We start from the raw sequence: 11,488 nt of genomic DNA on the forward strand, positions 1-11,488 counted from the left end.
AGTGGCGTTTTGAAGCACCCGGAAGACTGCCGGAAGTCCCTCCCAGGACCTCAACTTTGAGGTCCTGAGTGACGTAGGGCAACCGAGCGCTCAACGTTAAAGCCCAGCTGCACGGGGTTTCCCGGTCATGAATCCACGGGTCCGCCTGTAGTCCCTCCTCCTACCACTAGGACCCAGAGCTTCAACGTTGGAAAGTCTGCCTGCCCCCTTGAACGCACCCCTCACCCAGTGTTGTGAGGCCCCACAGCTTTCGGACCTGCTACCTGCCTGCTCAGAAAGGCTTTAAATACCCCTGTCACTTAATCTCTGCCTCCCTCTAGGGGTTACATAAAGATGGTGCTGGAAGCAGCAAAGATATTTTTAAATGTGGAAGACATAAGTGCTGAAGAACTGGACAACACATTGAGAGAGGGGTGTACCCTGACTCAGCCAAATGCGGCTGAAAAATAGAACCGAAATATCAGTAAGGGGAAAGTTCGGGTGGGCACTGTAATGTTTCACTGAGGATGCCAAAGGAGACATTATATTCCCAACCTGTGGAGGGCAGTAATACCTTAGTAATACGCCTCGCGGCGTCCACACAGCCGGAAATCCAAAAAAAGAAGAAGAAGCAGAACACCGTTACCCACAATGCAGTTGTGAAAACAACATGGCGGTGTGTTGACTGCGCGGTGGCATTTTGATGCATACATTTCGGGAAGTTTAAACCAAAGATCCGACATCGTTAGCCCTGCTGTTGACACTTTAACAAACAAAGAAAAGTAAAAACGTGTCGTTTCAAAACAGTGTGGTCGTTAAGCAGCAGGAGGACGTTTGTTAGCAGCTCGACCACGGAAACACAGCAGGTAAACTATTGACGTTGTGCTTCATCCGTTTGTCTTTGACTCGTCTTTTAAGATGGAACATCAATCGTATTTCTCTGCTTGCTTGTAAATGTGATCATAAACAACCAGTAGTTACCCCAGTAAAAAACAGGTATTTTTTTCTCCTTTCTCCCTGGTTAACTAGTTAGGGGAGAACGGGGTAAGATTAACCACTTTTTGCTTAAGTTGTCCTGGAAGCAAGGCAAAATTAGATGGCAGTCAAATCCAATGATCTACCCATATTTCATGATGTCTTCTATCAATTGAAATGATGAGTAAGCATCTATGACAAAGGGCCATGAAAATATGACCTTTTTTAAAAATGTGTGTCATGTGGCTCAATTTTCCCCAGGTAATACCCAGGGGGCAAACCACCCTTTTTTTAGGAAACCTGCATTTGTCATAACATACAAAGTTGTCCACCAGAAATAATATCTATGACCCCATAGGATCACAACCTATATGGACAACCCGGTCAATTTTTGGGCCAAAGTCCAATATGGCCGCCCCAATATTAGCCCCTATTAGTTATAATGGGGGGTGAATAGGGCAAAGTTTTAAACGGAGAGATATTTCCACGAAACTTCTCAGGTTGATCAATGATATGAATACGAACATTTTTTGTATTGAAAGTTTCCATGAAATCCAATATGGCCACCACAATATGGCCGCCACAATATTAGCACCAAGAAAATAGGTTTTGGCTCTAACTTCTGAACCAGATGAGCTAGAAATGCAAACTTGGTGTCTATTTCATGGTTTCTGACCATGAGAGACTCAATGGAATACCTATTTTCATTATTGGGTGTGTCTGGACCCTTATTGTGCATATTTACAAGATGGCTACCCGAAATAGTGCTTTACCATGATTTCTACCATGATTGTTGACTGTTTTGGCAAACACAAGCAATATGAATCCATTGGCTAAGATTCATGGCACAGAAGGAACATATTTTCTTGAGCTTGCATATTGTCAAAATGGCTGCAAACATGACAAAGAAAAGAGACATTACATTTCCTGTCAGATCCTTTTACCCAGGGGGGCAAACCACTCCTTTTTTGGATACCTGCATTTGCCATAACATCAAAGGTTGTCCACCAGAAATATCTATGACCCAATAGAATCACAACCTATATGGACACACCGGTCAATTTCTTTGCTGGAAATCCAATATGGCCGCCACAATATTAGCCCACATTAGCCTATAATGCAGGTGAATAGGGCAACATTTTTAACTGAGGGATATTTCCACGAAACTTCACAGGTTGATCAATGATATGAATACCATCATTTTTTGTATTGGAAGTTTCCATGATATCCAATATGGCCACCACAATACTAGCAAACAGAAAATAGGTTTGGCTCTAAATTCTGAACCAGATGAGCTAGAAATACAAACTTGTGGTTTCTAACCACGAAAGATATTATTGTTTTGGGGTGTTTCTTTGCAGAAAGACATCCCCCTGGCTGTATTTTGGTTTTGTTCTACTGTTTGTTGGCATTTCCTCTGTTTATGTTGACAATCATCCCTGGCAGGGACGTGCATCGCCAAGCCGGACATCCCTTCCTTCACTGAGTCTGAATGGTCTCTCAGTGACGGCAATGCAGTCCCCTGTCCATCTACAGAGCCAGCCTGGCCTATGTCAATGAACAAGACAATATCATGTAGCTGTATCAAAGGCTGCCAGAAAATCTGCTCATGTGCCAGGTGTGTCCATATAGGTTGTGATTCTATTGGGTCATATATATTTCTGGTGGACAACCTTTGATGTTATGGCAAATGCAGGTATCCAAAAAGGGGTGGTTTGCCCCCCTGGGTAATAGGATCTGACAGGAAATGTAATGTCTCTTTTCTTATTCATGTTTGCAGCCATTTTTACAATATGCAAGCTCAAGAATATATGTCCCTTCTGTGCCATGAATCTTAGCCAATGGATTAATATTGCTTGTGTTTGCCAAAACAGTCAACAATCATGGTAGAAATCATGGTAAAGCACTATTGCGGGTAGCCACCATCTTGTATATATGCACAATAAGGGTCCAGACACACCCAATAATAAAAATAGGTATTCCATTGAGTCTCTCATGGTCAGAAACCATGAAATAGACACCAACTTTGCATTTCTAGCTCATCTGGTTCAGAAGTTAGAGCCAAAACCTATTTTCTTGGTGCTAATATTGTGGCGGCCATATTGTGGCGGCCATATTGGATTTCATGGAAACTTGCAATACAAAAAATGTTCATATTCATATCATTGATCAACCTGAGAAGTTTCGTGGAAATATCACTCAGTTTAAAATTTTGCCCTATTCACCCCCCATTATAACTAATAGGGGCTAATATTGGGGCGGCCATATTGGACTTTGGCCCAAAAATTTACCGGGTTGTCCATATAGGTTGTGATCCTACTGGGTCATAGATATTATTTTTGGTGGACAACTTTGTATGTTATGACAAATGCAGGTCAACCCCCTTTGCCCCCTGGGTATAAGGTGTAAGTTGATCCAAGTCGAGGGTTAAGTTGAACCACATGATATTTTAATGTTAAAAGCTTAAACTTGAACAGATAATGTATTCACTTATCGATAATAATATAACAGTTTTCCCTTTTGCAAATAGTCTTATTTGTTTATTTATTATTTCAACAATATTAAGACAATTAAATATAGTGTGTTATTCAGAACCTTATATTTGCAATATTGTAAACTTCTCTTAAATGAGTATGTACATTCAAATTAAAGGTAATTCAGTATAATTTGAGTAGCAAAGACTTAATATATGAATAGTGATTCCCATTGACTCAATTTACCCCCAGACATTGGTTCATTTTTCCCACATCCACCATTTTAGAAAACAATGACTAGAATAAGCTACTTCAGACAATGTATTTGCTAAATGATTCACATGGTTCTATCTATTGGCAAATCATCAACGTGTATGATATTACATTCTAGACCTAGGTACAGTTTGCTTTGTAACTAAATTTGACCGAGAAAAAACTGTTTTTTGTGCAAAAGATTGTTTTCTACTTTCCCCATGTGCTTCCCAACTTCACAGACAGGTGTAAATGATGGATGCTTACTAGATTTAAGGTCACATGGCAACACAGTTTTCTAGTTTTCTAGATAAAGGGGGTGGTTCAATTTACCCGCTGGCTGGCGTTACTTAATTATATTATTATATATTGGCGATTATTATTCAGACCTTCAGTTAAATCTCTCTCAAACGCTAGGAGACACAGACTATTTAGGCGAGATGTTGTCATTGTAGTTTTGTGTGCACTTTTTACTCTTTGTACAATAGAAAACAGACGTTCAACAGTACATGCGGTGTAATTAGTGCCCTTAAGAGGTAATGTACACTCACTGGCGAAACGGCTGAGCACGCATCAAATTAAATACCTTCACCAGTCACCTTCTCCCACTGAACCCCACCCCCTGGCTCTCCTTGAACACAAAGGCTCTGTCCCTGGCTGGCTGTGTCCGAGCACAAAAATAGCTTTTGGTTGGTTTTCACAACCAAGTGTCACTGTTGCGCAGCTGCACTCCGGTGCGGTATTTCCGAACGCTCCCAACGTTAAACAGAGGCGTGTTTGTCAACCCAGATATTTCATGGTGCTACTGCAGTCTTTCTAGAGAAAGGCCAAGAAATGGCCAAGACGTTTTGGCCATTATCTCTGGAACGGGAGGTCCAATTTGCTCAGTTTAAAGTGTGTTGGATACGTGACAATCAGGACATTAAGCACATTGGATTGGTAGGCCAGTCAAAATTGTGCCGCGGGCCAGAGTTTGAGTATCACTCGGCTACAGTAAGTTCCTGGGGGTCTGGATGTTCCGGGGACCCCCCAGGGACCCCTTACATGGTAACTGTCATTTCTCGACCGTTTTGGATGCGGGGCGGCTCGCCGGAACCGGGCCGGCACCCTGGCCGCGTTCCTGGGGGCCAGGAACTTCCGGGGACCCCCACACAGAGTTGCACCACTCACTTAACAACGGGTGTGCAGAGTTGCTATGTTTTAACGACATCACGTGCACGCGCAGATGCAGCTTAGAGGCTGATCAATTGGTTATTTTATTTAATGAAACATGTGTACGTATTGAATGAAAAATATGAATTATGAACCTACAGTGACTAGTCCAGTGTGGTGCCGTGACACAAGTCCAGTGGTGCTGCAGAATACTTTAATATTTAAAATGTATCAATGTCACTTCAGTTTAACCACTAAACCCTTTATACTTGGACCACCAAACCTAATATATGGACTCCCAAACCTAAAATAGCCGATCTACAAGCTCACAACACGTCACAACTTGACCCGAGCTTGTAGATTTGCTATTTTTGGTCAATGTTTTCACTTTCGGTCCAGTGGGCACGTTCTTTAAAATATCATATTGTCCCTAAGCAGCCATTTTAATTGAGGCAGAAGCGAGCCTTTAGTTCGCCGAATGAATGTGTGGCCTTATTTATTTACCATTGTCTTTCTTATTTTCATAGTGCAGATGAATTGAACTAAAACATTATTTTCTGTTGGTGATTTCCACAGAGCACCACAGGAGGAGATCTCACGCCATCAGGAGAGATGGCCTCCAAAATATATTCAGCACGGTCAGAGGAACAGCGGGAGATTGACCAGCGACATGGACTGTTTGATGCAAAGCTGCAACCCGTAGTAAAGTTGTACAGGATGGGTATGTACCGTTTTATTTACAGCTAGTTAAACATGTGAGCCATGAGCTATTGCACATTTAATCGCTTCCATAGCGACAATCTGCCGAAATCTCTCACGGCCCACGTCTATTTTACATTTGGGTGGCTGCTGCACAAACATTGACTGCCAACAACGGATATTTTTATTTATGCGGAACTGCCAAAGACTGTGCTTTACATTCAATGTTCTTTTCAGTGGTTTACCATAGATGGCGCTCTTCGCCAACGTATCAATGGCTTTAGGTTGCTAAGCGACAGATACAACTGGAAATGCAGCAGCGTAACTAGACATCAGTAGGCCCCCACGCACGCTGGTCAGCACCAGACATAGGGCTGACCTTCGATCACGCTTTTGAAGATCAACGCTTCGAAACAAAAGGCAAGCAGTGACGCACAATGAATTAGGCTTAAAATAAATAAAACAACGATCGGATGTTTATAGGTCAGATCAATTAGCAGAGCGGAGCAGCTTCTCACTGACCAGCTCTTAAAGTTTACTTACTTTAATAATATGACATAGTGTTGGATCTCCATTCTCCAGACAAACAAACCTTGGATTATAATTATTGGATTAGGCCTATAATTCTTCTTTCTTCAAACCAGCACGAGCCACGAGGTAAGAAACGATATAATTATTCACTGTTCGCACAGCACCCAGGCATATTATAGTTAGTTACCGTACTTATATTAGTGCAGAAAAGAGACAATAAATCCCACTTTGGAGAAGATGCGCTCCGAAGGGGTTGTATAGTGGCAGGGAATCGGGGATGGATAGAATCCTCTTCGCTATATAGGTGCCAACTTTGCGTGGCACATTATTTTTCCACCACAGTGGTCGTGGTGGCAATGACTGTAGCTGCAATTGTTGACTTCCTTGTTAATTAACACGTGAGGACGGAGGAGGCTATTCGATTTTTTATTTCAAGATCGACTCCCGTGCGTATCGATCGAATGTCGATTAATCGATTTTTTGAGGTCAGCCCTAACCAGACACCACCCTCCCTTGCACGGTCTGCGTTTTGGTTTATAAACAGCGGGGCACTGTACAGTAGTTTGGATTTGTGAACAGAGCAGCAGCATCCAGTCTGGACTCGGGAGAGCCCACTGCACACTCTCCACTTCTGACTTCATGTTATTCTCCACCAGAGCTGTTGTAATTGGGAGGCGAGGCACGTGTGTGCCTATGGTGTGTGGCTGTGTGCTAGCAGCAGCCACCATCAGTTGACGTTGGTCAACTCAACTGTTATTGCATCTCTGTATGTATTTATAATTTTATTTTACCGACAGCACGGTTGGGCGGCCGTGTGTCGCCCCCCTTGCTACTGAGCCCCAACGCAGTTGCTTTGTCTGCGTCACGCTAGTTACGCCCCTGCGGAAATGAACCGGATCAGATTTATAAATATACATTACGTACATCCACAACAAAAATAAATTATGTTATTATTATTAAGCTCAGAGCAGTTTCTGGTTTTAGTTAATCCTAAACTCCTCTGGGATTTCAATGGTTTCTTTCCAGACTCAGAGAAGTCCAGACAGCAGGCTCAGATGAATTCTCCAGACCCAGCCAGACCTGTTTCAGTGAAACAGGAGGAACCTGAAGAGCAGCCAGACCTCAGTAAGTCTCTCTCTTTTCCAGCTTCAAGGTGTTCATTGTCACATAACAACAGCTGTTGCTGCAACCGAAACGGCTTGTAAATCCACCCATCAGTTCAATAGTTAAAGTCCATTGAAAATTGAATGGTGGTCTCGGGTGAAGTGGGACGATACAGGAAGGGGGTGTTCCAATATGAGTGTTCTAGAAATTTCTCTAACATGGGAGTGGATGGCAGGCCAGTTTTATTCTCACTGGAGACCTAGCCTGTGCACCATTTCATTTAGGGTATATGATCCTGTCGGGGGCGGATTATATTGTTACGCCATGTTGTAGTATTATTTTGTAGTCGACAACTTCCTTTTCCCTCAAACCGATTTTTTTATTGTTATTCTTCCGGTTTGAGGGAAAAGGAAGTTCCGTTTGATTGTTCCTGACTTTACATGATGTAACAATATCATCCGCTCCCGACCGGATCATACTGATTTTTGAAACGGAGACCAGGCTTTCCTCCGAGGTGGTGGAAAGCCTGGTGAGGCGAGGTTACTGGAGACCTAGTGGAGAATACTAATAACAATAATATTATTATTGTTATTAGTATTCTCCACTAGGTCTCCGGTTATTAAATTCCTTATTCACTTGCTGCATTTCAGACCAGTGTGTGGAGTCCAGACTGCAGGTGAAGATGAACTCTCCAGACTCAGCCACGGACGTTTCTATTAAACAGGAACCTGAAGACGTTTCTATTAAACAGGAACCTGAAGACATTTCTATTAAACAGGAACCTGAAGACATTTCTATTAAACAGGAACCTGAAGACATTTCTATTAAACAGGAACCTGAAGACATTTCTATTAAACAGGAACCTGAAGACCACCAACACCTCAGTAAGTTTCATGTGCTCTTCCTTTTTCTCCTCCTATTTTCTGTTCTGTCGGGCTGCCACAATGTCTTATTTAAAGTTATTTTCACTACAATAACAATGGCAAAACATATCAGGACACTGATAATATGCCAATATGAAACTCCATCATTGGAATATCTCTCAAATTTAATTTAGAAAGATTATTTTCTTATTACCATAAACAAAAGCAACATCATATTTTGCACAAATGCAATGAGAAAGTAAACTTGACAATATAAGTTCACCATGTGATTTTCTTTACAGTAAGTAGGTCTCAAACAGATTTTCATGGTGTGTCTCTGTAGAAGACGAGGTGTCTAGAAATGGCTCTGTGAGTCTGAACTGTGTAAGATGACAGATCTCTGACTGGCTTTTAATCAGCTTCTTCATTTGAGGTTTAACCATTTGAACCCTAGTATACCTACAGTATATTGTGGGGGGAACAGTTGCCTGAAATAGTCAATCCACAAGCTCACAACACATTGCAATTAGCTGCAATGTAGGAATTGCTGTTATGTTCTGTCCGTTAATTTGACATGGACATCACAATCACATTGGACGAACCAGATGCATTGCTTAAAGTGTATATTGCACGAGTGCTATTTTTCAGCACCTATCCACAGGAGGTTTTTCTAATTGCACTATAGTCGAAACCCAATCAAGTACAAAAAATATAATATATAAATATATACAGTGAGTTGCTGCGTTTAGCTGTAGCCTATAGCAGGCTATATGGTTCAATTTTGTGAATAGTTAATAGTGAATGTACTTCCAGCTTCCCTGCGTTGGCTGATCTGAGCACGCAGGAGAGTTTGTAGGGTCCGATAACAAGAACGAAGAATACAAGAACGCAAGCCCCTAAAAAACATGCTCACGCTGGGTGTAGTAGGCTACTTAAAGGAACGCAATCAGGTGTGAATTAATGAGTCATAATTTGCAAGCAGTGTTTGTGGAAACATCCAAGTCATGCAAGGTAACACGCCTCACAAAACCCCAGCCGCCAGACCACAAACATGTCAATAACACAAAGGCTATACTAGTGCAGCGCCATATCAACATCATTCAAAATGAGGCATTTAAGTGTAAATGACAAATATGCTACAATCGATAATATGGCGTCTCGTTCTTACACCTTTGTTGCCTTACCTCATCATGACGGTACTGAAGAAGTTCTGACGACTTTGTCACTCTGCTGAAAGATAAAGTCCACAGCGTGTCTCATCACAATGCACTGCGAGCTTGCTTGTAGGTCAGATACTTTCAGCGAGCAACGCTGCCATAAGACAAAATAAGCCTGAAGTGTAAAGCCAAATATATCCTTTGTCATATCACGGGGTCCCACACCGAAAATAGCCACTCTACAAGCTAATCTGGTTGTCCTTCTTTTTGAATATTTTGCTGGGCCTTTGCTCCTAGACCATAAGGGTCATAACACATTGTATTTGTTTTTTTGTAGACTTTCTGTGTAAAGAGGAGGTTCCACATGAAGAGGAGAGGAGCTCCTGTCTGGTCCAGGAGGAACCACAAGCTCCAGAGATGAAAGAGGAACAAGAGGACTTACTTCAAAGACCAGAAGAGGCTGGTGGAGCAGTGTTGATATTACTAGCAGTGAAAAGTGCAGAAGATGACGAAAACAGAGAGACAGAGCCTGTAGCCGGCACCTCAACTGTACACATGAAAACACAAGCTGATGTAGAGGACTGTGGAACATCACAATCAACCATTGACAACCAGCTCCTCTCTTCACACTGTTCTGATTGTGACACTGAAGACAGTGATGAGTGGGAGGAGACTAGTGGAGATCACTCGGCTTTAAACACACTGCAATCACAAAACACAAAAAATGTGGGAGGACAGCGCAAACTGTCCCAGGACCTGAAATCATCGAAACAAACTGACTCCATGAGGAGTCACACAGGGAAGAAAAGTTTTAATTGTACAGAATGTGGAAAAATGTTTAATCTAAAGTGGACTCTAAAATCACACATGATGACTCATACAGGTCAAAAGCCATTTTCTTGTACAGTATGTGGTAAAGGCTGTGTTAACACAAGTAATCTAAAAACACACATGAGGATTCATACAGGTGAAAGGCCATTCTCTTGTACAATTTGTGGTACAGGCTTTACTCAGGCGGGTAGTCTAAAAACACACATGAGGATTCATACAGGTGAAAGGCCATTCTCTTGTACAGTTTGTGGTACAGGCTTTACTCAGGTGAGTAATCTAAAAACACACATGATGATTCATACAGGTGAAAAGCCATTCTCTTGTACAGTATGTGGTAAAGGCTGTGTTAACACAAGTCAGCTAAAAACACACATGATGATTCATACAGGTGAAAAGCCATTCTCTTGTACAGAATGTGGTACAGGCTTTACTCTGGTGGGTCATCTAAAATCACACATGATGACTCATACTGGCGAAAGGCCATTTTCTTGTACAGTATGTGGTACAGGCTTTGCTCAGGCGGTTAATCTAAAAACACACATGATGATTCATACAGGTGAAAAGCCATTTTCTTGTACAGTATGTGGTAAAGGCTGTGTTGACACAGGGGATCTAAAAATACACATGAGGGTTCATACAGGCGAAAGGCCATTCTCTTGTACAGAATGTGGTACATGCTTTACTCAGGCGGGTAATCTAAAAACACACATGATGATTCATACAGGTGAAAAGCCATTCTCTTGTACAGAATGTGGTACATGCTTTACTCAGGAGGGTAGTCTAAAAACACACATGATGATTCATACAGGTGAAAAGCCATTATCTTGTACAGTATGTGGTAAAGGCTGTGTTAACACACGTAGTCTAAAAACACACATGATGACTCATACAGGCGAAAAGCCATTTTCTTGTACAGTATGTGGTAAAGGCTTTGTGGACATGAGTAATCTAAAAACACACATGAGGATTCATACAGGCGAAAGGCCATTCTCTTGTACAGTTTGTGGTAAAGGCTTTACTCGGGCAAGTAATCTAAAAAGACACATGATAAAAACACACATGAGGATTCATACAGGCGAAAGGCCATTCTCTTGTACAGTTTGTGGTAAAGGCTTTACTCGGGCAAGTAATCTAAAAAGACACATGAAGACTCATACAGGCTAAAAGCCTTTAGTTTAAGACATAATGATCAGTCAGTCTAATCCAGGATGATTTATGCAAAAGCAGAGGAATTACATGTGTATTCTGACAATATCAACATGACAGAATAAAATACCCATTAATAGTTTCTTGTGATGGAGTTTAATTTCTTGTGTATCATCGATGTTATTTTCTATTCAACATGATGGAATTTCATTTTTATTTTATCTTGCATTATTCCCTCCAGCTCATAGGTTACTGGTAGTACAATATGAGCATCAGTGTGTGTCCACATTTGTCAGTATTTAACAAGTCATATGCATTAACATTC

At 41.6% G+C, this 11,488-nt stretch overlaps 1 long non-coding RNA gene across 1 annotated transcript; it reads left to right on the forward strand.

Moving 5' to 3' along the window:
* The first annotated feature begins 614 nt into the window (after positions 1-614).
* LOC306917713 lies at positions 615-11,284 on the forward strand. The gene is made up of 5 exons (XR_013789229.1): positions 615-845; positions 5,409-5,553; positions 7,089-7,187; positions 7,817-8,050; positions 9,524-11,284. It is a non-coding gene; the product is annotated as an uncharacterized lncRNA (long non-coding RNA).
* The last annotated feature ends 204 nt before the right edge of the window (positions 11,285-11,488 follow it).

The sequence above is a fragment of the Electrona antarctica genome (genome assembly GCF_951216825.1).
Source record: "Electrona antarctica genome assembly, contig: SUPER_24_unloc_2, whole genome shotgun sequence".
Taxonomy (NCBI): Eukaryota; Metazoa; Chordata; class Actinopteri; order Myctophiformes; family Myctophidae; genus Electrona; species Electrona antarctica.